Below are 27,792 nucleotides of genomic sequence, written 5' to 3' on the forward strand. Positions count from 1 at the left end.
AGCCAGCCTCTCCAGCTGTGACGCATGGACAGTGACTGGATGTCTTCATTGGTCAATTGGCTGAAACATCAATTTTCACCCTTTTAAGAGGGACAAATAGCCGTTCAAAATTAAAACAAACTGAATCAGCGTGAATCATCTTCTGAGTTCTTTTTCGGAGGCCTTTCCAACTGTGATTAGAGCAAAAATCATGAGATATTTTCAAACATAGACTGTGAGCTGTAGCTATTTTTGAGATGTTCAGTATACTGTATATTGAATTTCCTCTGTATTCCATGACTAAATCTATACTGTTTAGAAGAAAACAGCAAAAGTCTGTCCATTCAATTTTGTGATTTTGGAGAGCATTTCAGTCACAGTTAAATGTGTAGGCTGCATATACAATCTGCAAATTGTAAATAGCATTTTCTGGATCATCCCACTGACATCCATCTTTATGATGCAACTCGCTGGACAGCCAGAGAGCAAAATATGAATGTTTGCACTCAGCTCACTGTGATGTTTGTGACTCACTTGACAAAGTTGACTTTAATGACATGCAGGAAAAAGAAGCATGTGGATAAAGAAACATCTTTTCATGTTCTTGAACTGTTCTCCTCTCCCATATGGAAAAACCTGTTTCTCTGTGCACATTTGTTTCCAATTCATCAGTGAAAAAAACTGCTTCTTTTTTTTTTTAAGGAAGAGAGGCTGGGGTTCAGCCCGATCTCTTGATTTCTTGTTTCTTGATTGGACATTGATGTTTGTTTTATGCATACTTTTATCCAAAGCAAGCGGGGGATGTTGTTGCGTGTTCTGTTATCGAGAGTTGATAGGAGTGTTATTTTGAAATTTGCTTTTTTCGTGACTCTTTTACCCTTTGTAACATGAAATTCCCTGTGTAAAGTGAAAAGCTTTCTTTTTCTTTCCCCTTTTGAATTTTGTCCAAATTGCAGTTTTCCCCCAGTGTATTTTCTTTTTATTTTTCGTTATTGTGGCAAGGTGTTGCCCCCTTTTTTTTGGGAAATATTGTAAATACTTTTTTCCTTTACGCTTGAAGTATTAGGGGTTGGGTGCCACTTTTACTTTTTGTAAAAAAATGTATGCTTTTTTTTTTTTTTCTTCATGTAATTAGGGAGTGAGGTAAGACCACTGTATTTTTATTTTCTTTCTTTTGATAAACTTATTTAGTTACAATTGGGTTTAGACAGTGGCAACTTTTTGTTTGTTATTTTTGGCTAAGCCCACCGCAAAGTTTTGTTCCCACACCTGTTGCTTTCAGTCCAGTGTCAGTGTTCCTTGAGAATTTAACGTTTGACCTTAGAATCGGTAGCACCATGCTTAACCAGAAATGTTAAACATTATTTATTGTGATTTTTTTAATCATTAATTATATTAAAATAATATTATTTAATAATGTTGTTTATTATTAATTATATTTAACAAAATATTATTTATTAATAATTCATTATTTATTATGAATACACAGAAACTAAAATTGAATTTGCTAACATTTCAATGTCAAGTGGCATTTACACAGTTTGGTCTTTTCATGAAGAACATTGAATATCACTTTTAAGTGCACCGTTTAGTAATTTTGATTATCAGATGATTCTGATTTTAATCGGATAGTAAAATAATATCAAATGTATCATTTCTGCAAACTGTATGCCTATATAATGAATGAAAACAGTAAGAACATTCCCAGAAGTCCATGAATGGGCTTAATTATATTTAGTATAAATAAATTTGTTTCTACAAATTTTTTGTTATCAGTAATGTATATTAGGGTGTTTTGGGTTACATTTTATGTTATTAGTGCATTATTTTAGCATTATGTGTGTTACCCTGTGTGTTACCCTGTTTTGTCTTTGCATTCCAATGCATCCACACAGGCTTTATGGACTGCAGGTCATTTGTGCTAAAATTTGATTCATCATCTATCAGAGGTTCCTCTTCAGTCGGTCAGTCAACGCCATGTCAAGACAGACGAATAGGAATCTCGCTAGAGAGGCCAATCTACTTCGAGTGAAACTAAACAAGCCAATGCACATTGGTGTGCAATCATTTGCATCAGCTGTTCAGCCATGCAGCGCAGGTATATAATGAGCAGCAGGTGCGATTGCACTTCAGCTTTTTGGTTCGGAGCCGATCGTTTCAATGCTGTTCTCTTCAGTGAAGCTGTTTATATTAAACGAGCAAGCTCTCCAGGAGGATCTCTCACGTCTGGTCGGGCGATACAGCGTGGTCGACTTCTTTCTCTCTCTCTCTCTTTCTGTCTTTTTGTGTTTGTGTTTTTTGTAAACTGTTCTTACAGCTGGTACAGTGCGCCAAGAGCGCTGAAAGGCCGTTCTTACGGCTGGTAAGATCGCAGCGAGAGAGAGACAGCGCACTACAGGCTGCACACTTCCCTGTCTGTGTTCGCTGCGACCGTTCCCCTGCGTGCTTCAGCACCAAAGAGAGCAGTCCCCTGAAAGAGCTTACACGGGTAGAGCGTGTCTTTTTAAAGATGTCACTCTACCTGTGCGTTTCTGGATGCGGTCATTACCTGGGATCACGGGATGGTCACGAATGCTGCGTCGTGTGTCTGGGCATTGAACATGCTGATGCAGCGTTCGTGGATGAGTCATGTACTCATTGTGGGAAGATGACCATCTCGGAGCTACGGTCGAGACTCTCGTTCCTGCAAAGGGGCGGATTCCCTGCGCCTCTGCCGCGATCTAATCCTCCACAGAGGGTTACTTCAGGCAGTGGTGCAGGTGACCTGAGGATTGCAGTGAGCGCGCTTCCTTCGGGGAACCAACCCCCTAGAAACCCTCATCCCTCCTACGCTCAGCAGCCAGTAGAGCCGCTGACGGAATGCCCTGGACCACCCTTGAGGTGTGTACCAATCGTTTCCTTCGGCACTCATCACGATGAACAGATGTCGATTGCTGCATGGGAGGGTGGGTCAGACTTCTCTGCGGATGATGATTCAGCGCTGCGGTACCCAAGTCGGACCCGGAGATGATGGCCATGCTTTCCCGGGCCGCCAACAGGATCGGACTCGTGTGGAACCCTCCACCATGTCCCGAGCCCTTGAGGCTGGACGATTGGTATCTTGGGGTGGCGCGCGCTGGTTCTCAGCAACCCACCCCGGTACCTTTCTTCCTGGAGGTGCATTTGGAGCTCACTGGGCCGTGGACGGCACCTTTTACTGCCAGAAACCGTACCGGTGGCTCCTCCTCCTTCACCACCCTTGATGGCGGGGTGGCTAAGGGTTACATGCGCATCCCACCAGTGGAGCGGGCCATTGCTATGCAACTGTGCCCTAACTTCACTTGGCGCAGAGAGCCGTGTCTCCCTTCCCGGGCCTGTAAGCACTCGTCGGACTTAACCGGCAAGCCTTACAAGGCCTGTGGGGAAGCTGCCTCTGCCATACACGCCATGCCGTTATTGCAGTTCCATCAGGCCAAGGCACTGAAGGACCTGCGCGAGGTCATGATCCACAAGTTCTCCAAGAACTTCGTGCCGCAACAGACCTCGCGCTTCGTGCGACGAAGGACACTGCGCGGTTAGTGGGTCGTGCAATGTCCACTATGGTGGTCCAGGAACGCCATCTCTGGCTGTGTCTGGCTGACATGAGGGAGACCGACAAAGTCAGGTCCCTTAACTTCCCCATGTCCCAGACCAGCCTATTCGGCGACGCGGTTGAGAACTTTGCCCAGCAGTTCTCGGCTGTACAAAAGCAGACTGAGGCTATTAAACACATCCTGCCATGGCAGTCAGCTGCTGCCTCCACCCCACCGCCTGCGGCCCCTCAGTCTGCTCGTCGCCAGGGGCATCCTCCTGCGTCTGCCCTCGCTCCTGCGCCGCAGCAGCAGCCTCCACCTAAGTGGCGCCAAGGAGCCAGTCGCAGGCAGGCCGCCCCGCCCGTCCCGGCCCCCGCCAAGAGGAGCGGCGAAGCCAAGGGTAAGTGACCCTAGGACGGGCGACCTGGTCATGGTTGGGACTGCTCTTCAGGAGATGGTGACTGCACCGCTCGCTCCCCCGGAAGAGGGCCAGGTGGAAAATCTTTTGTTCCCTTTTATTTGTGTTCCGCCGCTGTTTATTTATTTTCAGTAAAAGAGCAATTTCTTCCATCTCTGGGTCCGAAGAGGGCCTGGAGAGCAGTGGGGGGAAATAATCCTCACCACTCTCATCCGCCTCTTCTATTGCCAGAGGGCAGCAGCGTGTAGTTCGAGAACGCAACCAAGCCTCCTCCTGCGTCCTCCTGCCCTGTGAAACCAGGTAAGTGTTGCACAGCACACTCAGATCCCGCTACAGGCCGCCTCCCAGAGAGAGCCTCCCGAGCCGCGTCCCTGCGTTCCACCTCGCTTCCCCACTGCGGGTAGGCCTACAGTCCCTATGGTCTCGCCTGTACGGTCTCTGCGAGCCTGGTTAGCGCTCCCCAGTCCGTCTCGCTGGCTCATTCGGACCATCAGGCTCGGCTATGCGATTCAGTTCACCCGGCGTCCCCTCAAGTTTCGGGCCATCCACTCCACTACAGTGAGAGCAGCCGATGCCCATGTCTTGCAAGCGGAGATTGCAGTCCTACTGGCGAAGGACACGATAAAGCCGGTCCCTCCAGCCGATATGAGTTCAGGGCACTACAGTCCCTACTTCATTGTACCCAAGAAAGGCAGTGGGTTACAAACGATCTTGGAACTGCGAGTTTTGAATCTCCACATACAAGCTACCGTTCAAAATGCTCACGCAGAGACGCATTTTCTAATGCATCCGTCCCCGAGATTGGTTTGCAGCGATCGACCTGAAGGACGCCTACTTTCATGTCTCGATTCTCCCTCGACACACAGGCCGTTTCTGTGCTTTACGTTCGAGGGTCAAGCATATCAGTAAAAGGTCCTGCCCTTCAGGCTGTCCCTGTCTCCCTGTGTCTTCACGAAAGTCACGGAAGGGGTCCTTGTTCCCATGAGAGAACAGGGCGTTCGCATCCTCAACTATCTTGATGACTGACTCATATTAGCACACTCTCAAGATCAGTAATGTGAACACAGGGACCTCGTGCTCAGGCACCTCAGCCAGTTGGGTCTTCAGGTCAACTGGGTAAAGAGCAAACTCTCCTCCGTGCAGAGGATCTCTTTTCTCGGTATGGAGTTGGATTCGGTCGCACAGACAGCGCGCCTCACAGAGGAACGCGCTCGGTCGGTGCTGAATTGCCTGAATATGTTCAAAGGCAGGACAGCGGTCCCACTGAAATTTTGGCGGTCTCGACGTGGCGTCTCCCTTCCCTCCTTCAGGGAACGAGGGTTACCATATGTATAGACGTTATTAATATTAAGGTAAAAAGCAGATTTTGGTAGTATATTAATGTTATATCACTTTATGAAGTGTATGGTTATAAATAAAGTATGTAAAATATAAAAGGCACCGATATGCCATTCCATAATACCAGAAACATTGTCATCATATTTTTACAGTATGTTTCTGGCAGCCACAGCAGCAAACATAATAACATTAGACTGTTGTTATTAAATTTAAATTTAACGGGATATTTTTTTTATAACAGTGCAGAAGACTTAAATACACAGAAAGCATAGGGACAAGATATAGATGGCAGAGTTGCTTTTAGACAAATTATCCAAGGCTCCTTATATGCGTGAATGATCTCATGTGTTAATGATGTTCTCTCTGTAAACATACAGAATAAACTTTACTGTATAGCCTATATGTTTTGAGCAAGGCCTCTCAGTGCTGGCTAATGAGGTGTTACAAACATGTAAACCAAGCCAAGTATTAACAGAAAAACCTCTGTTCTCCATTTCCATTGCTATGTGAATCCACAGCACCATGACCAACAGCCCAAATGCAAACATGTTGGCAGAGTATAAAAGTCAGGGAAAGAGTACGAACAAGAAAGAGAGAGAGAGGGGAAGGGAGAAACATTATACCGTGATGTTTTGGGTGTAAATCTCCCGTGTGTAAGGGGATTTTGAGGTTTTCAGAGGAGGCAATGGTAAATCGATGGAGTCCATATGTTAACGGAGGTCAGGGTCTTCTGTAAGTGACATTACACTTTGCAAAACCAGAGCCAGCTACCAGATGAAAGCAAACGCAGCCTATGCGGAAGCTACCGTGTGAAACAAGGGCAAGAGATTGCTATTCGTCATGCCACACCAGCACATTTGTACATGAATATGTCTTTAGTCCATGAGACTGACCTAACTGCACTAACAGTGACTAAACTGTATTCTATAAAATCGACTCATTTCCTGTAAGAAGTATCTCAAATCTTCACGATAAGTTTCATCTCCATGGTATGACATTGTGTCCCACTTGATGCATTGTGAAGAGGTGAATTTCCCTCTCCAACTACCAACTAAATAGCCTGTAAACTTAATCATGGGCTTATCCAGCCCTCCTCAGATTCCTCCTCAATGGCTCCTCTTGTTTCCCCTATGCAACATTTCATCACCATCGCCTCATAAAGACATCAGTCTCTCCCATGATGGCGGGAAGAAGGAGGGACACTGTGAGCAGTGAAGCTGTGAGTCATTGCTATAATCCCAGTGTCTTTATTACATCGTATGGCAACATTTCCTCCAGCTGCGTGCTGCCGCGGGATCAGTTGTCTCTTTCCTGTGGGTGTTGTAATGGAGGCCGAGGGCAGCTAGCTGAAGCCGTTGATTTGACGTGAGGTGCGAGTGATACAAGGCATGTGGGGCTGGTCTGAGGACAGCGAGAAGAAACTCCAAAACCTCTACAGGCGTACATGTCATGCATATTGCATCTGAGACATGTTGAAAGCATAATAAAAACACCCTGTTATGTGGAGCCACACAGTGATTTGCACTGCCACTCTAAAATTGTGCAGTTTAGGTTATTTTAGAGGTTCTAATCTATGATACTGAAAGATACTGCTTATTGGTTTTAATTTGTGTAGATTTTCTTTTTCTATTTCCTTCTTCGGCAAGAAATGTTGTTGGCCCCAAACCACTACATTTTATATTCAAATGTAATAATATTTCCATGACATGTGCATTACCATACAAAAGTTTGGGAGTGGTACGATTTTTTTATGTTTTTAAAAGAAGTTTCTTGCTGTATCAAAATACAGTAAAACAGTAATAGTGTGAAATAGTATTACAAATTAAAGTAACTTCTCAATTTTAATGTATTTTAAAATGTCATTTATTCCTGTGAGGGCAAAGCTGATTTTTCAGCATCATTACTCCTGTCTTCAGTGTCACATGATCCTTCAGAAATCATTCTAATATGATGATTTGCTTTTCAAGAAACATTTGTTATTATTATCAATGTTAAAATCACATTTTAAAGGAAACCATGATATATTTTTTTCCGGATTCTTTGATTAAAAAAAAAACTTCTATCTTTTCTGTCAGTTCAATGCAATTTAATGCACCCTGGCTAAATATAAGTATTCATTTCTTTCAGAAAAATAAAAATAAAATAAATCTTACTGACCCCAAACTTTTGAACAGTAGTGTATATGTGTGTATGATGACATTTAAAAAAAAAAAATTGGTCAGGTGCTCACCATGCAAAATTATCGCCACTCTATAAAATATAATATTCAGCATTTTTCACCACTATAGTGGTTTGAAATATTACATGACAGATTTACAACTTTCCAGCATTCCATTTAAAATGAATCTGATAACGCTGCCATTGATAACAGAGGCTGATGTTTGTCATCAGTTCACCATTTTATAGAGGGAATAAGATATTAATCTGGTACAAATAATCTGAGGTTGGCAAGACAGCCATGATCATCTTTAACAAATCAGACTATTATTTTTAGAGCTTTCAGATGTTCAGTATGAGTATAGAGAGCAAAATAATACTGTATTTAAATTCAAATTAAATGACACTTCAATACACTTACAAGAGTAATTTATTTTAATTTATTATTATCCAGATTTCTGAGAAACCAATTTTCTAGGTCATGTCTAATATATCGTTATATGCCATAGTGGAATTGTTTATTTTGATGAGCGAGTGTTATTGTGAAATAATAGTCTTCCTTACAAAAGAATATTCAAGTGTGCTATTAGTAGGTAGGTCTTTTAAACTAAAAATAAGATATATATCTAAGTTGATCATTGTCGATACATATCTTATATATAAATATACAAATTACACTTAAGCATACTTCACTTACAAGCTACAGAAAAGTCTACGTATATTTAGCCTACAGTGTATATTTGTGCTCAATCTATTGATCAAAATATAGGCTACTTAAAAGTATATAATTAAGTATTCTAAGTGTACTTGGCTTGTAGTTGTGTTTACTCTTTTACACCTATTAAATGTTTTAGCTTGCAACTTTATATATATAAAAAAAAATGCTGGCGGGGATAGAGTTAAACTACAGTTAGAAGGATAGTTCACCAAAAACATTACATTTTGTCATCATTTGCCCTCAAGTTGTTTCAAACCTGAATGAGTTTCTTTCTTCTGTTGAACACAAAAGAAGATATTTTGACGAATGTTGGTAACCAGACAGTTGACGGTAGCCTTTGACTTCCATAGTATTATTTTTCCTATGGAAGTCAATGGCTATCGTCAACAGTCTGGTTACCAACATTCTTTAAAATATCTTCTTTGAGGGAGTTGAGGGAGATTAAATGATGACAAAATGTTCATTTTTGGGTGAACTATCCCTTTAAAGGTATATTTCAAGTATAAAATATGTATACCAAAATAGGAGTATCTTAAAGTGCAAAAAATAATATATAAATAGCAAGTAAGTATGATGTTAAGTTCACTTAAAAAAAAACTTTTAAGTATAAACTAGCTTACTAAGAATATAATTTCATAAACTAAAAAAATATGCTACAAGTATCTAACTAGTAAACTATCAGCAATATACATGTTCACTTATAGTATAGTTGCAGTACAAACGAAAAACGTAGTTGTAAATTAGTTGTGTACTCAAAGTTTATTACTTTTTTACACTTACAGTATACTAAAAAGTGGGCCAATTTAGTCCAAATAGTATTGAAATAGTACACTTACAAGTATACATTGATATTAGTATACTTACTACTTAAAATATACTTGACCTTTACTTAAGTATACTTAATAAAATGAACTTGAAGTATACTTATTTTTTGTAAGGGTGGTCACAAAGAAGATTTATAAACTTCAGAAATAACTGCCTTGCAAAACAAAGTTTTAAGGGATGCTGCATAACACCATGGATTGTTCATTTCTGCTGTGTAGGCGAAGTCAGATTCATTGAGAACAAATCTGAATTGATCATAAAAAAGATGTTTTTATTTGCAGTAGGGGAAAGAATAGCTCAGAGTAATTAGTTTACAAAAGGCTTTTTGTTCTTTCCAGCATTGCGTCTGGAGCGGCTTTCCCCTGCTTTACGACAACAAAGAGGACTGGGGAAAAAAAGTTGGGTGTTTAGGAAGATACTGTGCTATGGCTGATTTAAGTTTGCAGTGTTTCACAGATGGCACAGCGGGTGTATTTGCATCGTTAGTGTTTCTGAATCTAATCCCCATTCTTACGAGGTTACCTGGTTTACAAGCAAGTTTAATAAGCGTTCCCTCACTATGATCATATGCACATCATAAGCTTCTTTTGTGAGAAATAAAATAAATAAATAAAAGCACTCAGACGCCTGAGTAGGGGGAAATAGCTGGCGAATCTCTGTGGTGAGACCCTAAAGCCCAGCTGCATATTTTGGTAATCACCACAGTGGCTGGTGGATTTGCACACACTCATAGAAATAGGCTGGCTCAAGCCACCCAAATCTTTGTTTAATCCGTTGTTTCAAACAACACACCCAGCTATGAAATATATCATATCATAATGCAAACTGCTGCTTAAAAAGTGCATGCTTATTAAATGTTCTGGGATACAAAATAAATACTGCATTGTTTATGTGTTTTAGTGTTTAATGAATGATGGTACTGTATGACCAGGTATCCTCTCTATTTCTTAATCCTCTCTTATTTATTACTGTATAGTCAATGTCGAATAAATAAATTTTACTTAAACTATTTAAATATAATCATTTTTACATATTTTTTATCGACAATTTTCGTGAAGTAAATTTTCCAGCAAATGCACATCACCTCACTTCAAAATAAGCAAATACTACCATCTAGTGGCAGTGTTGGAAAATCAGATGAGTGTTTCTCAATCTTGGTCCTGGAAGATCCCTTTGCTGCATATTTTGGAGGTATTAACCCACCTGATATATATCAACAGTTCAAAACTTAAACTGGATTTGTCAGATTCAAAATGTGCAGTTTGCATACTCCAAAATGAATACCACTGCACTAGACAGCTGTCCTGTTCAGCTGTGGTTACGGGCTGTGTTTCCCAAAAGGATCGTAAGCCAAGTAGATCGTAGAACCATTGCCACCAATGGTCTCTACGATCAACTTAACTCAAGATGCTTTTGAGAAACGCAGCCCTGATCAGTTAGTCCTTTATGGTATAGGCCATGGGTCTCCAACCAGAAAAGCTGTCCTGTAAAGTTTTGCTCCAACCAAATCCAATTAACCAGCTAATCAAGGTGTTCAAGATTACTTGGGCAGGTGTGTTGGAACAGAAGTCTGTCGGAAGTTTGCTCTTCAGGATATTTATAAGGCGCCATTGAACCCTGTCAAAAATCACTGAAAATATCCTGGAGAATAAATATCCTGCATCATCATCATCATCATCATCCAGTGCACTGAAACTTGCAGAATGTTTCCAAAAAACAACCAAGAAAATCAAAAGGAGACAATACACGCTCCCTAGAGCCTAAAGGCCCAACAACAAACGAATGCTATGTTCAGGATAAAGCTGAAAGAGCCATTCTGTACGGTAATATCAATGTGTCATGCAAAGAAAGGGATTAATTCAAACTAGTCTTACAGATCTATATTGTCTATAGTCTCAAATATACTTTATAATCATTAATCAATCACAACAGTGTAATTCTAATGACCTCACATGTCGATGCCGGTGAATTCCGGTTGTGCAAACATATCCACATCGATATGATTTCTTCTTTTTTCTCACTGCTGTACACTTACATATTCGCTCTCAGCAGCGTGGACGGCGTCTGGATGATCGTTAACAGTGCAAAGGTATTTCCAACTTCTTACTTGTAAGCAAAGAACGAAATAACTTCAGCGTGACTTAGCCTAAATCGTGGCCTTGAATCACGTTGTAGGCCTCTGCTTGTACTGTAGGCCTACGTTATGTGTGCACATCATGAATGCGAGCAGCGAGCCACAACATTCACCAGCAATAAGTTTCTGGCTTCAGCTGACTTCCGTAGCCTAGACCTAAACTGTATTGCAGCAGGAGTAAAATAAAAAATATATTCATTCCAATGTGGATGTCCTCCAAAGAAAAAGCATTGTAATTTAGAATTAAAATAGTTTAAGGCAATTAAGCGTTTTAGCATGACAGCCCAGCTAACAGGGAAAGTTTTCTGAAACTTGGCTACTACTGTTCTGGCGGCTGTCTCAATGTTGCAAACGTTCTTCCACTAACGTATATAGAACGTTCGTTCAAAGTTATCAGGTCGTTCTCAAAACGTAGCACAAAAGAATACATCATTCGTGGAAAGTTTTAGTTTCACGTTCGTTTAAGGTTTTTTTTTTTTATGTTAGGCTACTTATTTCAGAAAGTTCAGAAAAAATTCAAAAGTAACATAATGTTTGAAAAATTATAAAATACTTTTTTCTATTGTCTCTCATCTGCAGATGAGCTTCTGAAATATTTTATACCTTATCTTAAATGAGTAAAATAATTAAACATTTTAATCTGTCATGGAAAATCTTAAGCAACGTCACGTGAAAGAATTTTCCAGTCACTGAAGGCTACACTGGCCATCGCGGTGACGCAATGCGATTCTCACAAATGGCGTCATTAACACCGGTTTGCTTCCTACCACTGCTCTAATGCCCAATGACAGTGGCGCGTGTTTTTGCTTTAGAGGTGTTCAATGTCTCTGTTGTTTCCCCTACAACATCTCGTAGCGAGAACGCATGTCTCAGCATTGAGGTAAGGCGTAGCACGCAAGCACGAGAGCTCAGATGTGTTTTTAGAACTCTCATCGCGAGCATATAGCCTATTTGCAGACATCAGTCACTGTTAAAACATACGTGAAATGTATTTAGTATTATATATTCATATAAATAGGTACACATGTGGCCTCTCTGTGCAGTTACAGATACTTATGAAAATTTGAACCATGATGTTACAAGGTTTAACCCCATGACAAGATATGTTGCATTTGCTTAACTATGTTTTGTCCTGTGTGATGTTAAGCATTATAGCGGAACATTATCCTTTTTACCTTTTGACTTTTTGTATTGGTTTCCAAGGTTGTCATTGCATTTCATGGCTTAAAGGCAGGGTAGGTAATTTGATCCAGAAACATTTTTTGTTATAATGGTTGAAAGTCTATTCACATCCTGATAGCAATCACTATGTTAGGTGGGGTAAGCTGTATTTGTAAAACGCTGTTTGGAAGTTACCGTAGTCAGACAGTCACACGAACAAACAACATCAAACGTGTGTTGCCAATGAGTAGCCTACAAGAGGGAGATTTGAAGAAAGACTGAAGAAATAGAAATGAGACACAATACAAAAGAGAAAAGCTCAGAAGAAATCACTGGAAAATTAAGGGATATGATCAGGAAAGAGCTTTAGGAGGACCTTAGTAAAAGCTTTCCATCGCTGGAGAGAGCTAAGCTGAATGCCTGAAAACAGACTCCACACGTGAGTAAAGGTGCGATCCATTCGACTGTAAGTGGACTGCGAAGTGGACTTAACAGTGTATTTCGCCATCTTAAAGGAACACTCCACCAAACAGAGATGAAGCTAGAAGTGACCAAACACCTCCACGTTTTCCCTATTTAAATACAGTTACACGAGTAGTTACACAACCAAGTATGGTGACACAAAATAAAATGTGGCGCTTTTCTAAGCGGGTAAAAAGGATAATGTATGGCGGAATAGCACTTGGGAGCACTTCGACTCGGCGCAGTAATATCATCACTCCTGAAAAATCCTCTCCCCCTCTCCCTCTCACTTCTGTCATTAGAACCAACGTGACTTTTTACTTTTTACTGCGGGGCGATCGCCCATGAGTGCAAAATGAATGGGAGTCTATGGGACTAGTCGACTAAATTTGTCTCTTTCACCCGATTGGCGTTGAGAAATCTCAGATTTGAGTGTAGGTCTTGCAAGTTCAACATGGGTTATAGGTCGAAAGTTGAATGAACGAGTACTTATGTCCTTTCGATTTCTTACAGGTTGAGTTGTTGTTGCCCATAACACGATAGCATTCTGCTAATGAACGCTGATTGGTCAGCTTCGCGTCGGGGTCCCGTTCAGTCGGGGTTGTTATTCGCTATAACAACCGCCTCGCTATACATTATCCCTTACATAGTCTATTGTATGAATATCTACGCAAATTAAAAGTGTTGAGAAGCAGTGTTGAGAAGATAACGCACAACCTCCACAATTATTAAGACCATATTAAGAGCACATTTATATATAGATAACAAATCAAAAATTATTTTCATATTAAATGACCGTTACAGTACAGCTTATGTTTAGTCATGAAGTAGCCTAGTCTAATAAAGTAATACAATGTTTTGATTTTTATTTATTAGATAGGCTACGTGTTTTGTATATATAGGCCTATTCTATGTTTTTAAATTTGAAAATAAAGTAAATTACAATATTTAAGTTATATCATAATCTGCGTGACCCCGTTGTTGCCTTTCTTTGGTGACGTTGCAGGGCATTCCAAATGAGCGATTATTGTCAGTGAAGTCCACTTCAACTGATGTACCATGTTCATGGATTAGGGAGCAGTGAACACTGCGTAGGGACCCTGTCGAATGGAACGCACCTTAACACTGGGATTGAGTGTCATTGTTTGTCTGGAGCTGCTGTGCTGTTGGCAACAAACTCTAGTTTGTAATTACTGTTGTGTACTGTATGTTCATTTTTTGTGCTTCCTTGTAGTGCTGTGCGGTATGACCAAAAATTTATATCACAGTATTTTTCAAAATTGTACCGGTTTCACGGTATATTTATTTTTTCAAGCATGACTGGGTGTTTATCACATTTTATACTGATTGAGAGAGGAAATACTGCAGTAGATTGACAGTAGAATGCCCTATTTTGCTTTAATGAGTGAATATTGTAGAAAAATTTCCACACTAGTAGCCTATTAATATAGGTTTGCAAGGCCCCACGAAATGATACTGTTTACAAAGAGGTGCCAGCAGGAGGTGCTTTAGGAGCAGCAGAAATGGCGGTTTCCGCGGTAATGGCTGTACACAAAGCAGCGCAGCTCTCATAAACGCTGCTTTAGGAAAGATAAAGAATGATAAAATGAAAATAACATAGAAACTTTTCTAAAGACAGTCAGTTCCCTTCAAAGATACATTCATATAAAATCACCCACGCCACGTTTTGACTTTGAAACGTGCAGTGCTCATGTTTATTCAACAATGTCAAAGCCTTTTGGAAAATCTATTTGTGGCAGGCCGTGTTGATACTGTGCACCAATATATGGGAAACACTGTAATATGATTTGACAGCTATCAATTATAGTTTAACCTATCCATCTTCACCGTCACGCTTAGTAACACATACAGCTGTTCCCTCACCACAGTAAAAAGGGACCCCTCTCAAACAGTGTCGCGCCGCGTTCCGAACGTTGTTTGAGCGACATACACCTGTATTGCGGTATATTAAAAATTCATATCATAACAAAAATAAACACCGGTATTCGGTATAAACCGGTATACCGCCCAGCACTACTTCCTTGTTATTCGTTCATCATCTGCGCTTTATTTTTCGTTAAGCATTATTTTGTTGCGCTTCTGCTATGATAAACAGACATCGACTCTTGAATTGCATAACGGAGGCCAGCTAGTGACAGTCGCGCTGACGACTGCTGGATAATGCGGTGTTAGTGTCATTGTTAGTGTACTCGCCTCGCATGCCGGGCGATCAGGGTAAAGTACACCTGGCTGCAGCCTGCAGATCGGGCGGGGCTGCATGTGTCGCCCCACCCCACACTTAAGGCCTATTTATACTTCTGCGTCGAACTGCCGCCGTAGCTACGTCGTAGGCTGTGTGTAGCGCGCGTACCCTACGGCGTACCTTGACGTGCACCTCTCCAAAAATGTAACAACGCGTCAATTCTACGCGGACACAAGCGCTGTGATTGGTCTGCCAGAACCCCTCCCTCGGGGTTTCACATGCTCCCTAGGTGCGCGTCAACGCGGACAACAACACAGAAGTATAAATTAAAACCAACACGTTGCCTACGGCGTATAGGCTCCGGCGTTGGTCCGACGCAGAAGTATAATGAGGCCTTTACTCTGATTGGCTCATTCGTCTTCAATAGGCATGCATGATAGAAAATGTGTTTGTAGTTGGTTTAGGTCAGAGTAGTGCATGGATTGAATGTCATGTGGTGTCTAATGTGACACATAATAAGATAGAGCTTAAATAGGTTGAGCTCAGTCTAGAGCTCACTTAATCTGAGACCACTTCAGTTGTTTTTTGTTAACTTAACTCGCTATCCGCAGTCCGTATCATTAAATCACAGAGTTGTACTGCAAGTTTAATCTTCTAGATTAGTCAAATTCACAAATTAATGTTATTTATTGTGAAGCAGTTGACTTAAAAGAATCGGTTCAAAAGATTCGTTCACGAAACTGGTCTTGGAGATCTCGATTTAATACTTTAGAAAGTGAATCACAATATTTGACCGTGGGGGCTGTGAGATTTTTGGATACAATTTGAGCTAAAATTAGTCAAAACGTGATGTTTTCGAACCTAATTTTGTCTGCGCCTGAAACGGAAACGGAAGTAAAACATCGCTTGACATAATATAAGTGTCTTAAATGCATGAGCACAGTTCAGTTGGATGATAAATAAAAAAAATACTTAATGCTGTTCAGCTGAATTTACGAAACTGTTTGCTGAAATAACCACACCATTAACAACAGCACTGAAGTAAATCCGTGCTGTTTATTGTTAGTCAGATGCGAGTGAAAGTTGCGTTCATTATTATAGCAACAGACTCCAGACGAGTTCTTTCTGGATCAGGGCTGGTACAGTTAAAATTTCTTGACTTTGTCACTTTAAAATAACTGAAATAAAGTGTAGCAAAAGTCTGATATTATGCTTTGCAATGTTGTGAAGAAAATGAAAGCTTCATACACACACATAAATGGATAACAAGGCAGATACATTAGCCTATTGCAGTGTCATTTAGTTATCATACAACTGCATGACCAATAACACCTTCTGTTACTTACTTAGGTATGTCTTGTCATGTTACTGATAACAATACTGATACATCCTTTTCATTTCCTTTCTCATACTATGGTGAAATGAAATAATCAAAATGATAAATAAATAATTTAGCCTAATTCATTCCTCTACCTGAAGACCTGACCCTCCTGCTGTGGATAATCAACCAATTCAATTTTTGAAATGTGGGGTCGTTCATGCCTTAACCTAAAGACCGGCTTAATTTACCAAAACAATCATTTCAGGGACATTGCGAGTTACAGGCTAATGTTTTTTCTTTCTGTGCATTATAATGAAGGCTATGCAAAACTGCACAGCTTTTCCAGTTTTTTGTAATGACTCCTTCCTACACCAACTATGAACACATTTTCTATCATGTATGCCTATAATATTGGAGAAAGATGATGGAGCCAAACCGAGTAGGTATGGGGTGGTGTGACACGTGCAGCCCCGCCCCGATCTGCAGGCTGCAGCCAGGTCCTTCTCATTGGGGTTCGAGACCGGCTCCGAGCATGGCAGTTAGGATTGGAGGGTGAGTTTTGGAGGTGGAGCAATAAAGAGAGGGGTGTGTTTGTTTGGGTTGATTTCAAATATCAACATTGTCCAACAGTGTTTTTGAAATACCGCTTACCCCACCTTTAAGTGGTTTAATGTATTTATGTGTATATATATCGTCTGTGGAAGGCGTAGAGCCACAAAATGTTTGTCCAATCATTGCATTCGGTCCAAATGCAATGGTACAATGTCCTATTTTCATACCTGCATGCATCTGCTTATGCGGATCACGCCATCAGCACGTTTCATGCTATGCAGAGTTTAGTCTCAGCCTCAGACTTCTCGTCGATAAATCAGTTTCTCTAAATGATTCAGTATCTTGTCGGATGAATCAGTGTCTCTAAATCCCTCCTTTCCGTGAGCTACTCTGCTCTGATTGGCATGACGGCCCAGTCTGTTGTGATTGGTTTACCGCGTACAGCACGTGTTTCGGATGTTAACTCCCATTACCATAACTGAACTGCAGCTCCGTCCGGAGGCTTCCTCAGTCCTCAGCGATTATACACGCTGTAAAGACAGTAACGATGACATAGATTTTACCATATAAATTCGAGCGAGTCCGATGATGATACATTGGAAGAACTAGTTATTCAACCTGAACCTCCATCGCAAGGACGACTTGAGCAGGACGTTTCTCAGAGATTTCTCAGGTACTTTATGAGATGTTGCAACTGTAATTCTTCACTATCAGCATTAACAAGTGTATGTCCATCAACAAACCGATGTGTATATTTCCAATTTATTGCGGTGCACATGTGAGAACTGTATCAATAGGCCTTTATTACAGTACTCGTCGAAGCAGTGCATCGATTCTTCCGGTTATGTATATTTTAATGGTGCATGTTGACACATCACTTACGTGAATGACTGATGTAACAAACGTTTTAAAAACAAATCTTGCTTAATCCTTTATCTTTACTCAGAGTAGTAAGAACAACAGACAATCTGCATTATTAGACACAGTTTTAGGTAATAGTGGCCCACTGCTGATTAGAAGAACTATTTGAGTAAGACCGGAAACTTACGTAATATGACACACAAAACTACGTATTTTGAACACCCGGTAGAAAATATATACATCAATAATTAATTATTCATACTTACAAGTTGTGATTCTGAGGAGCAAGCTGGTCCAAATAAACTAGGTACTGACCCATCTTCCAAAAGCAAGTGTTTTGCGAATCCCGCGTTGAAACTCCGAGATTTGAGAAGCAGTCGTCAGTAAAATGACATTTGGGGGCGGGTCAAGTTGTTCGTGGGCGGACAACGTACAACATAGGTGGGCATTATGCAAATGTATCTTCTTGTGACGTAAAACCGTAAAGCAGTGGGATTCGAAACCCAAACGACTCGGAAAGGCGGTTCAGAGTCGATTCTTTCTTTTTGTAGACAATAACTTTATTTATCGTGCACTTTTGACTTCAAACTTTTGCAGAATGTTTACATTCATAAACAGCTATATTACACACTGGATGAAAGGGAATATTTGAAAAACCATAATGGGGCACTTTATTTATGTATAGCGAAATGCTGTGGAATAAGTGGTATGACTACCGTATCCCTTAAATGTCCATCTAGTTTGAACTTGCTGCGCTAGCAACTGATTTCTTCATGGAAGCTTTGCGTTTAAAGACCTAATAAAATATTTAAACTTAAGTCAGTATTTTGTGTCTAAGTAGCCTATTTTAAATAATAGTATGGAAAGTAGCCGTGTCATAAGCAGGACAATGTATATCCAGCCGGTTGTTATCTCAGAATAAACCCCTTCAGGGTGATACAAGAGACCTGATCTCCCTGTTGGGGTTTATTCTGCTATAACAACCGGCTGGACGTACATTATCCCGAACTCATTTATATTTGTAAAATATAACTTTTCTCAGTTTTATTATTTTAAAGTTTTCCTCATGCCTTTAATCATCTTAATTCAATAATTTTATTTAATTTGTCTATTTTTCAAAGTTAACAACTACAGTATAGGCTTCAGATTTCTATTTGACCTCTAAATGAAATTGTATCCCCATTGTCAGAGGACACTTGAAAACATATTGCCAGTTTTATTGCTCAGTGGTGTTGACCTTGGTAAAATGACACTTTTTCAAAACATGGTCTAAAGAAAGTATCTGTGACTGTCCACTCAGCACCTCGTATCCATTTTACATGCCAAATCCAATTCATCGTTATGAACTTTGAATAAAACATTTTGGCAAATGCATTATTCATGGAAACATAATACATCTAAATTGAAGATGCTGTCATTTTCCATTGCTCTACTCGATGAAATGTTATCCGATTTTAGTTCTCATGGAGTTGACAGGACATAAAGGAATACAGGAATATATGTTATAATATGAACATATGTACAGTATTTGACTTTAAATCTCCAAAGGTTTTCTCACAAGATTTTTTTGCATGACGTAAGTGGTGTGACATAAAAGACTTCAGCTGCTCTAAGCAAGTCTATCAGCACTATATGTAAGACCCGAAGTGACAGAGAGGATAGAAAATGTTCCTGACTCTATACAGTACTTCAAGGACAGGCCCGTAGCAGAGCTTTGCCATCACCTCAGCATCTATCACCTCTATTTCCAGTGATGCTCTTTGAGCTTTGGGTGCGAGTTTCAGTTAAGTGTTGAATGTTTAGTTGGATGGAACAAACCTTGCGATGCAGCGTCACCTTATACAGCCCAGACAGAAACTAGAGCTTATCTATAGAAAGTGTTCCTTCACCTCTGTATCCCTGGCAGCAAAGTGATAGTTTAGCCTAGTGGAACCTGTAAGAAGATGAGGTATTTTACTGTTCCATGTTGGCACACACATATTGTTTTAAAGTGTATGAAGTAGCATTTTAAGCATATTTTGTTCCGGTGTTTTATTATTCAGTGATTTATAGTACACTTTTGAGTGGCAGACTAAAGATCGTTTGAATTTTAGTGTTTAAAGCTCTGAAAGGTTGTAGGTTCAAACCAGCCCAGTCACATCACCCCTACTATTGAAAATAAAATTATAGTTTTTTTTCTAGTTAAAAGTGGATAATTGCTATAATAAAACAAAAGCTAAGCTAACTTTTTTGGTTTAAGCTAAAATCTTTAAAATCTGTATCTTACTTTGGTACTTGATGAGATGCATTAAACATTAATAACATCCGACCAAAAGTTTAAAAAATAACTACATTTACAACAAGCATTTGAAAATAACAGAAATAGAACCTTTTCTTCTAGTTATTATTTACTTTGCCTGTAAATGTATCATGATCCCAGATAGTATATTCATAAAACATGCTGGGTAGTTGACAATGATTCAGCATAAATGTTTTTTGTCAGAGTTGACAAAAACACAATAGTCAGGTTTTTTGGTAGAGTGCTTATCTTATTACATTCTCTCATCAACTCTCTTAACAATTAAGGTTCTTGATTGCCATTGATGGTTCCATGAAGAACCTTTTACATCCATGGAACCTTTCAATTGGTTATTTGGAAAAAGAACAAAAGGTAAATTGGAAAAGTTTCTTATTTTACATTAAAAATCTAAAACCCCTTTAGGAACCTTTATTTTTTTAGAGTGAAGAAATATTTCTTAAAATATTTCAACTGAAATTCAGATAGCTTTCTGTGTTTTTGTTGTTGTTGTGATGCATCTGGATCGGATATTTATGAAAAACTGCCTATGTACATTCGGTGTGTTAGAACATAGAGAATCATTACAGAAACAGCAGTGAAAACAGTCAAGCAAGATTAAACACCTGCGTATTTGTTTATTTAATTCTTATGGATTTTGTTTGCAATCCATATTTATAATGTACTGGTTAGCATATGTGAAACACTTTGCATTGTTTTGTTTGCCTGTCAAAGTCTACAAGGCTGATCTGAATGGCTTTTGTTTAGTTTACTCAGCACTTAAAAATGTACATGAGCAGCATTTATTATGCTTTTGTTTTTCACCCTCAGATTCTTTCCTCACATTCACAGACACACACACACACACACACACACACACACACTCAGAGTTCATGATCTGCATAGCCGGGTAGCAGATTCGCTGAGCTTGGGGAGGAATACATTACATATTCAATACATACTGCAAGCCAAAGCACTGGCATCATCCTGAGCACACTCCTCCCTTTCTCTCTCTTCCCTTTCTCTCTCTTGCTTTCTCTGTCTTACACCTTTCAGACAGGATTCTGCTCAGCCCATCTGTGTTTCCACAGTGAAAGCCAAGCTGGAGTTATCAGGCAGCAACACAGCACAAGACACCGGTGAGTGTGCAACTGCAGTATGTCTTTTAATCTATGCTAGTGTCATACAGTAAACTAGTCTTTGTGTATGATTTAACATGTTTAATGCCAAACCTTTGTTATTTGATGCTCAGTGAGTTGTTAAACTGCGGGGGAATAACCTTGGCTCCTCCTTAACAAATGTAATGTCTGATAATGTTAGGAGAGATGCATTGCATCTTTATTTGCACACTAATGTGTATACTCACGTTTTAGCACTCTGTAGATGATTTCTGTCTACTTTTGCAGAGTTTTGGCTTCGGTTCAAACTCCGCTGTGTCTGGCTCACTGCAGTCATAGTGTTGCTAGCTGCCTCATACATTGTTATTCTGGATTTTCACTAGAGTGAGATTGTTGTGATAGTCCAGATGGACTATTCTGGAGTTGCCTATATGAGAAGGTGGACAGGAGGTCCTAAACTTCTGTCTCAGCTTTGTGTTGCTCTGTATGTTGAAGTTAAAGGGATAGATCACCCAAAAATTAGAATTCTGTCATCATTTACTCTCTCATGACGTTACAAACATGTGACTGTATGACTCTTTAGAACGTTGATGAAGAAATTTTGAAAATGTCTGTTTTTTTTTGTCAAAACAATGAAAGAAAGTGGTGTCTTCAAAATATATTCTTGTGTTCTACAGAAGTGATAAGGTTTGGGATTACATCAGGCATAAGGCATCACAGAATTCTCATGTTGTGTGAACTTCCTTTAAAAGTGTTACTCAATCCATTGAGTTGAATTATATGTAAATATACCTGGATCTAAGGAATGTATATAAAGTTCTAAGTTATGCATCATGCCACATGAGTTTCGTTGCAGTAGTGAAGTTAAACAGTTTTTCACAAGTTTACAATTGATAACAGATCAAATCCTCATGAAACTTTATAACACATTCTATACGATCTGTACTTTATATATCAGTAAATATAGAGTATCCTGGTACATTGTAAAGAGATAGATTATTACATACCTACTATAGCTTAAAGGGTTAGTTCACCCAAAAATGAAAATTATCCAACCCCCGTAAGACTTTCCTTCTTTCGCTTCTATGTTATTGAAACATGCCGGCCCAAAAAAGTTAGTAAAGACAATGTTTAAAATAGTCCAAGTGATTACAGTGGCTCAACCTTAAGTTTATCAAGCGACGAGAATACTTTTTGTGCGCAAAAAAAATAAAAATAAATAACGACTTTTCAAACTATTCATTTTCTTCTATGTGGGCCTCTGAGTCAGTTCACTTAGTGTAACAGCGCAGCGCTTCTATGTTGTACATAGGGGTGGGAGATATTGACAAAAATGAATATCTCGATATTTTTTTCCAATATCTCGATATCGATATTCAGACGATATTTTTGCCATCCTTCAAAGAAATGTGTGCAAACTGGCAAAGAAGGTCCAGTTGGTCTTTTGACTTGCTGCATTTGACTTATTATTGTAGGCTATAGAAAAAAAATATATAAATAAAGGAGCTAACTAAACAGAATCTGAGTTAGCCCCTACTTTGTGCACTTACAAAAAAAAAAAAAAAAAAAAAAAAAAAAAAAAAAACGGAACTAGGCACCTCTTGCAACAGTGATTATTAAATCAAACAACAATATTGTTGATGATAAATTCAAAGTAAAAAATGTTCTTTTCAAAACGCTATAAATCCCTCAATTTTTTCCCCAAAACGCAAAATCCATCTTTTTTTTTTTTTTTTTTCAAAAATTGATGGTTTGTCTTTTTAAAAAAGTCTTTTGTCTTTTATTTTTTGTGTTTGCATTTATGAGGAAAAAACAATATTACGTGACAGTTCTCCATTATGGACGCGAGCGCTCTGAAAGCGCACTAAAAGACTTTCAAACTTTCACAGAGACCTCAAAACAGAAAGCACAAAGCCTTTCTTTAAAACGAATTTCGTTTTGTATTAATTGTATCTTAGTTTTAATATTTTTTTCATTACCAATTTCTGGATTTAGCCTAATGCATAAAAATAAAAATAAAACTATGTAGCCTAATAAATGTGCATTTCTCCGGTGCGTTCACTAGCCTACTACAAAGATCGCGAGTCAATAGAATAGCCTATCATAAACTTCATCTTTGCAGCCGACACAGAAATTAATAAACAATTAAAATGTCTTATTGCAATATTTTACATAATCATTACTTTTGCTGGTTCTTTGAGGCAGCTTTTTAGGTTTATGGCGTTTTGGAAAAGAGCTCTTCACGTACAAACACCGTTTCACCAAGGCACAGCGGCCCTTCAGCACATAAGAACAAAAAGAGAAAAAGCACGGACTTACTAATTACGAAACTTTGATGTGGTTGAACAGGTGAAAAAGTCACAAATTCCTCTGCAACTCAAACCTTCTCAGTACGAGTTATGAAGGAAGAGAACAGCATTACAGTTTTCAGCGCGTCCTCCTCTGATTGCTGTGTTGTGACTGAAAAAGTGCGTGCAGGAGCACATGCGCAAAACGTAGGTTTGTAAAATGTCCTTTTGTAAAATGACATATTATAAAATAAAAATAATTCTTATATCATTTTACAAAACGGTTTTGCGCATGTGCTTCTGCGCGCACTATTTCGTGCGTTTTTGACGACACGGGACCATGGGCTGGGCCACTCGTTGCTTCCGGGAATAGTACTGCCCTACAGTGTTAAAAATCGCTACATATAATTGTTTAGAATGTTATAGTGTGCGTTATTTGTTTTCTCTTTAACTTCTTTCAGCTCTTTTCATGTTTGGGGGGTCGGATTGTACAAATTATGAAATATTCGATATCCCAATTTTGCATATCGTCCAGACAACAATTTGGATATTATCGTCTAAACGATATATCGCCCACCTCTAGTTGTACATCAGGATGTAGGCTCACTATTGGCCGACGCTGGTTATGTGTGTGATGTGTGTCACTTGGACTATTTTAAACATTGTCTTTACTAAGTTTTCTGGAGGAGGCCTATGGAGGAGTGAGACAGCTCACAGATTTCATCAAAAATATCTTAATTTGTGTACCGAGGATGAACGAAAGTCGTACGGGGTTGGAACAACATGAGGATGAGTAATTACTGACAGAATTTAAATTTTTGGGTGAACTAACCTTTTAATGCCACTGCAAGTGTGAATCTTTTGGCATAGCTCTACCCCTAAAATCTGTCATCTCTAAAAATCGTCTTAGGTTGCGTATGCAACCAGGTTCTCAGAAAAGAACGAGATGGCCACGTCTGGTATTGACGAGTATGGGGAACGTCATCAGTGTGACCAGTGTCTGAGGCACATGTAAACAAAACCAATAATCATTGGCAGACGGCAGTCCATGACTTTACACGCGGAGTGCCCATGAGCATAAAAGGGCGCCTGAGTTGTACGTCATCAACTCTTTTGTCTGAAGGAGGTGCGCAGGCTGGCCCAAGGTATGGCAACAAGACGCGACGTCTTGTTCCCCTTCTCAGGGAACCGGGATACTTTTGAATACTTTGACCTAAGATGTTCCCTTTCGAAGTGGAACTTCAACGCCACATCTGGTTTTGATGCTATGGGGAACCAATATCCACATCACCATGCTGAGGGAATGCCTGCCTCACTAGGCTGTGAATATGCACAAACATTGTGGGAATAGCATATATTGACTCTACGGACTACCCAGCCAGAATCAGAAGCATATCAACCCCATGGGTGCATCCCATGTGACTCATATAGTGGCACTACTACCTAAGCCAATATACTAGGGAATATCCCCAATCTTCTATGCTCTACAGCAAGGGAAGTCCTGCTGTTATACATTCCTTTCTCACTTGCGGGACAGGCCTCGGCCCTATATGGCCCCAAGAACAGAGCTCTTAGGGAAAATACCGAACATGGCCTCCGCGTTGTCAGGCATATCTCACCACTATTTGACAACTTAGGGAGCAGCCTTCCGCAGGGGAGCATAATTAGCACCTCCTTTCGGTATTGCCACCCATCCAAGGGGGACATAATGCAGTTTGCCCAATAACTCTCATCACCCATGCTCTAAACTCCAAGGAATCTGTAGGGAAGCTTGGCCCTACTTAAACACCCCAATATAATTGGGGGAGGGCAGCCCACTCCCTTCCTTGAGTCAAGGCATTCTATCTAAGACCTGCTATAGTTAGCACTTCGTCTTTTTGTGACATTAACCATAGGAAGCGTCAAATAATAAGGAGGGATACCCCACAATCGAACTTCCTCTACGAAATAGTAGAGCACCCATCCAAAGGGGAACATACATACCTACTTCAAAGCCCAACAGTAGTTGGGGAGGAAGGTAAACGAAGTAGTAGGAATCTATAATGCCCTACATAACTCTATTCACCCTGCATCAACCCTCACAGACCCACAGAGATGGATATATCTGCAGAAAGCTGCTAAGACCCCATCTCTGTAAACTTCTCTACGACTGTCTCATTGGCAGACCAAAAGGTCAGAGTGTAAGAACAAAGCATAGAGGAGAAATTTTTCTGGGGGGGGACACCATCTTCCAGCAACACCGCTGAGCGGAAATTGGACGGATCTCATGGTGTGCAGGGCCCCACAGGCCTGTCTTGACTCTGCATATACCTTGCCAAGAGCCACAAGGTGGTAACCAGAAGAGGCGGATTATTTGATAACATCGACCTCTAATCTGCCCACCTGTAACCCCATGATCGAGGCTGCCATGCTGCTTCAGCAAACACTGGTCCGAACCGCGAGGTGCAAACACCTGACTTGAAATGGGAGCTCCCTCATCACGGCTCATCGGATTCAGTTTCCTCGAGCTGAACCGCTCACTCCTTTGGCAAAGTGGGAGCCTTCAAAGAGGATGCAGCACCAGGGGAGAGCTAGATAGCTAGCAAGCTGCTCTTCAACTGGGACATCCTCACATATCGTTACTCAGTCTCGCATGCAAATTATTTGAATACATGGGAAAGACTACGAGCTGAGTATAAATTCCTCCATTATCTTGACACCTCAATGTGGAGATATAGAAGAAATAAAAGGCTTACAAATTTATATGCAGGACAGCGGAAGAGGCGGATCATTAATAACACCTGCCTTAACTCTCTCTGCATCTAATTACTCGGAATTAGACACATCACATTAATCAGTCAGGTCGGAAGATTCCTTGACATGAAACAACATAGCAAGTGAAAACTTCCATTAGGCTCCTCCATATACTCTGCCTACAATCCCTGCAATCGATCCTGCTCTGCCGCCTTGGTGGCCACGGGGACCCAAACCGCAAAGTGCATACGCTCGACTCTCATTCCTCGAGAGAGTCAAGCATGGATGGAGCTTCCCACAGTGAACACATCACAATGAATGCATTCAACTCCCTCGAAAGCCGAACGGAGCCGAACGCTCGCTGTGTAAGCGCTAGATTCTTCTCTCTCTTGAGAGAATCAAGTAATAACAGAGCCTCTTACTGCGAATGCGTCGGCATGAATGCCTTCAATTCCCTCGAGAGCCGAATGCGCTCCATGAGAACTCTAGATTTTTATCCCTCAGGAGAAAATCAAGCAAGAGCAGAGTTCTTCAGTGGCTTCTGAAGACAAAAATCTAATGACGCTCATGGGCACTCCATGTGTGATATGTTATGTTTGTATGGATGTTATGTACGTATGTATTAATACTGCTATTTCCCATTATGCATGTAGGTGGCACTGCCACTTGTAATCATTAGTTGTTGTGTTCTTTAATAGACACTTTTTTTGTAACAAGCAAATCAGCAACAATAACATAGACCTGTAGAAACAAGTCTAATGTAAAGTTTAAGTCTGTTATTTTTCCCCTTTTACTTTTTTTATTTTATTTCTTTCAATATGCTTTTAGTTGCCTTTTCCCCCAGAATTGTAGGATAACATGTACAGCAAAGGATTTTTAGATTTCAGATGGGACCAAAACAAATTAAATGGGAATTTTTGTAAATTTTAGTAAATATGTCAACAAAGAGTGTAACAGAGCACTTATGATTGATTTTGTAGTTAACTGATGGAGAGAGAGGCACAAAAGAGAAACAATTTTGGATGCATTCCTAATGAGGACTAGTACGAGGGCAGCCAGCACTTCCTGTGTTCTTCAGCTGCTCTTAAAAGCCCTAGGGGAAGTGGGATGCCAGTAGTCACTGACCACCACTCAGCTCATCTCTAACACACAGCAGTTACAAAAGGAGCCACCAAAGCACTGTAGAGGAGTTGAAGGAGTGCTGAGATAGAGAGAGAGAGAGAGAGTGAGGGCATGCTGACAATGCGGTACACTGCCCAGAATCCTGATGAGGCAACAGTGAGGCTTCACTGCATTATGATCTCAAACCCTGCCCCACCTCTTTCTAAACCTGACTCACTCCATATGTCTGAAGGGTGGATCACTCTGTTTCCCTGCTCACTTTATTAACTATGTTACATAACCTTAAGTATGCTTTAAATATTAATATAGATAAATGTAATGTTTTTAATTGTGATCTGTTACCATTTTTAAATAATAGTGCTAACATGCATATGCAAATTAATGCATAAACATATTTTTAAAACTATTTCTGCATTTTACATAACATTTTTGTTCTAGATTTAATTATTAATTACATTTAATCTTAAATTAATCTAAAAGAGAAAAGATTTTTAAAAAAGTACTTTATTTTCAGGTTTAAATCAATTTAAGATTTTAACTTTTCAATGTGACCTCAGATGTTTGGACCCCATTGGA

At 39.9% G+C, this 27,792-nt stretch overlaps 1 protein-coding gene across 4 annotated transcripts in view; it reads left to right on the forward strand.

Moving 5' to 3' along the window:
- The first annotated feature begins 11,835 nt into the window (after window positions 1-11,835).
- The window catches only part of kcnab2b (potassium voltage-gated channel subfamily A regulatory beta subunit 2b), a 70,159-nt gene continuing 54,202 nt past the window's right edge, over window positions 11,836-27,792 (forward strand). The window contains exons 1-2 of one of the 4 annotated variants that reach the window (XM_079849602.1): window positions 11,836-12,000; window positions 21,012-21,094. The gene's annotated coding sequence lies outside the window, so the exon portion shown is untranslated. Of the gene's footprint in view, window positions 12,001-20,840; window positions 21,095-27,792 lie in introns of those variants that run through there. The other 3 variants (XM_079849604.1, XM_079849605.1, XM_079849603.1) reach the window with 3 other exon arrangements.

The sequence above is a fragment of the Squalius cephalus genome, assembly GCF_949319135.1.
Source record: "Squalius cephalus genome assembly, chromosome: 18".
In the NCBI taxonomy this organism is placed as follows: Eukaryota; Metazoa; Chordata; class Actinopteri; order Cypriniformes; family Leuciscidae; genus Squalius; species Squalius cephalus.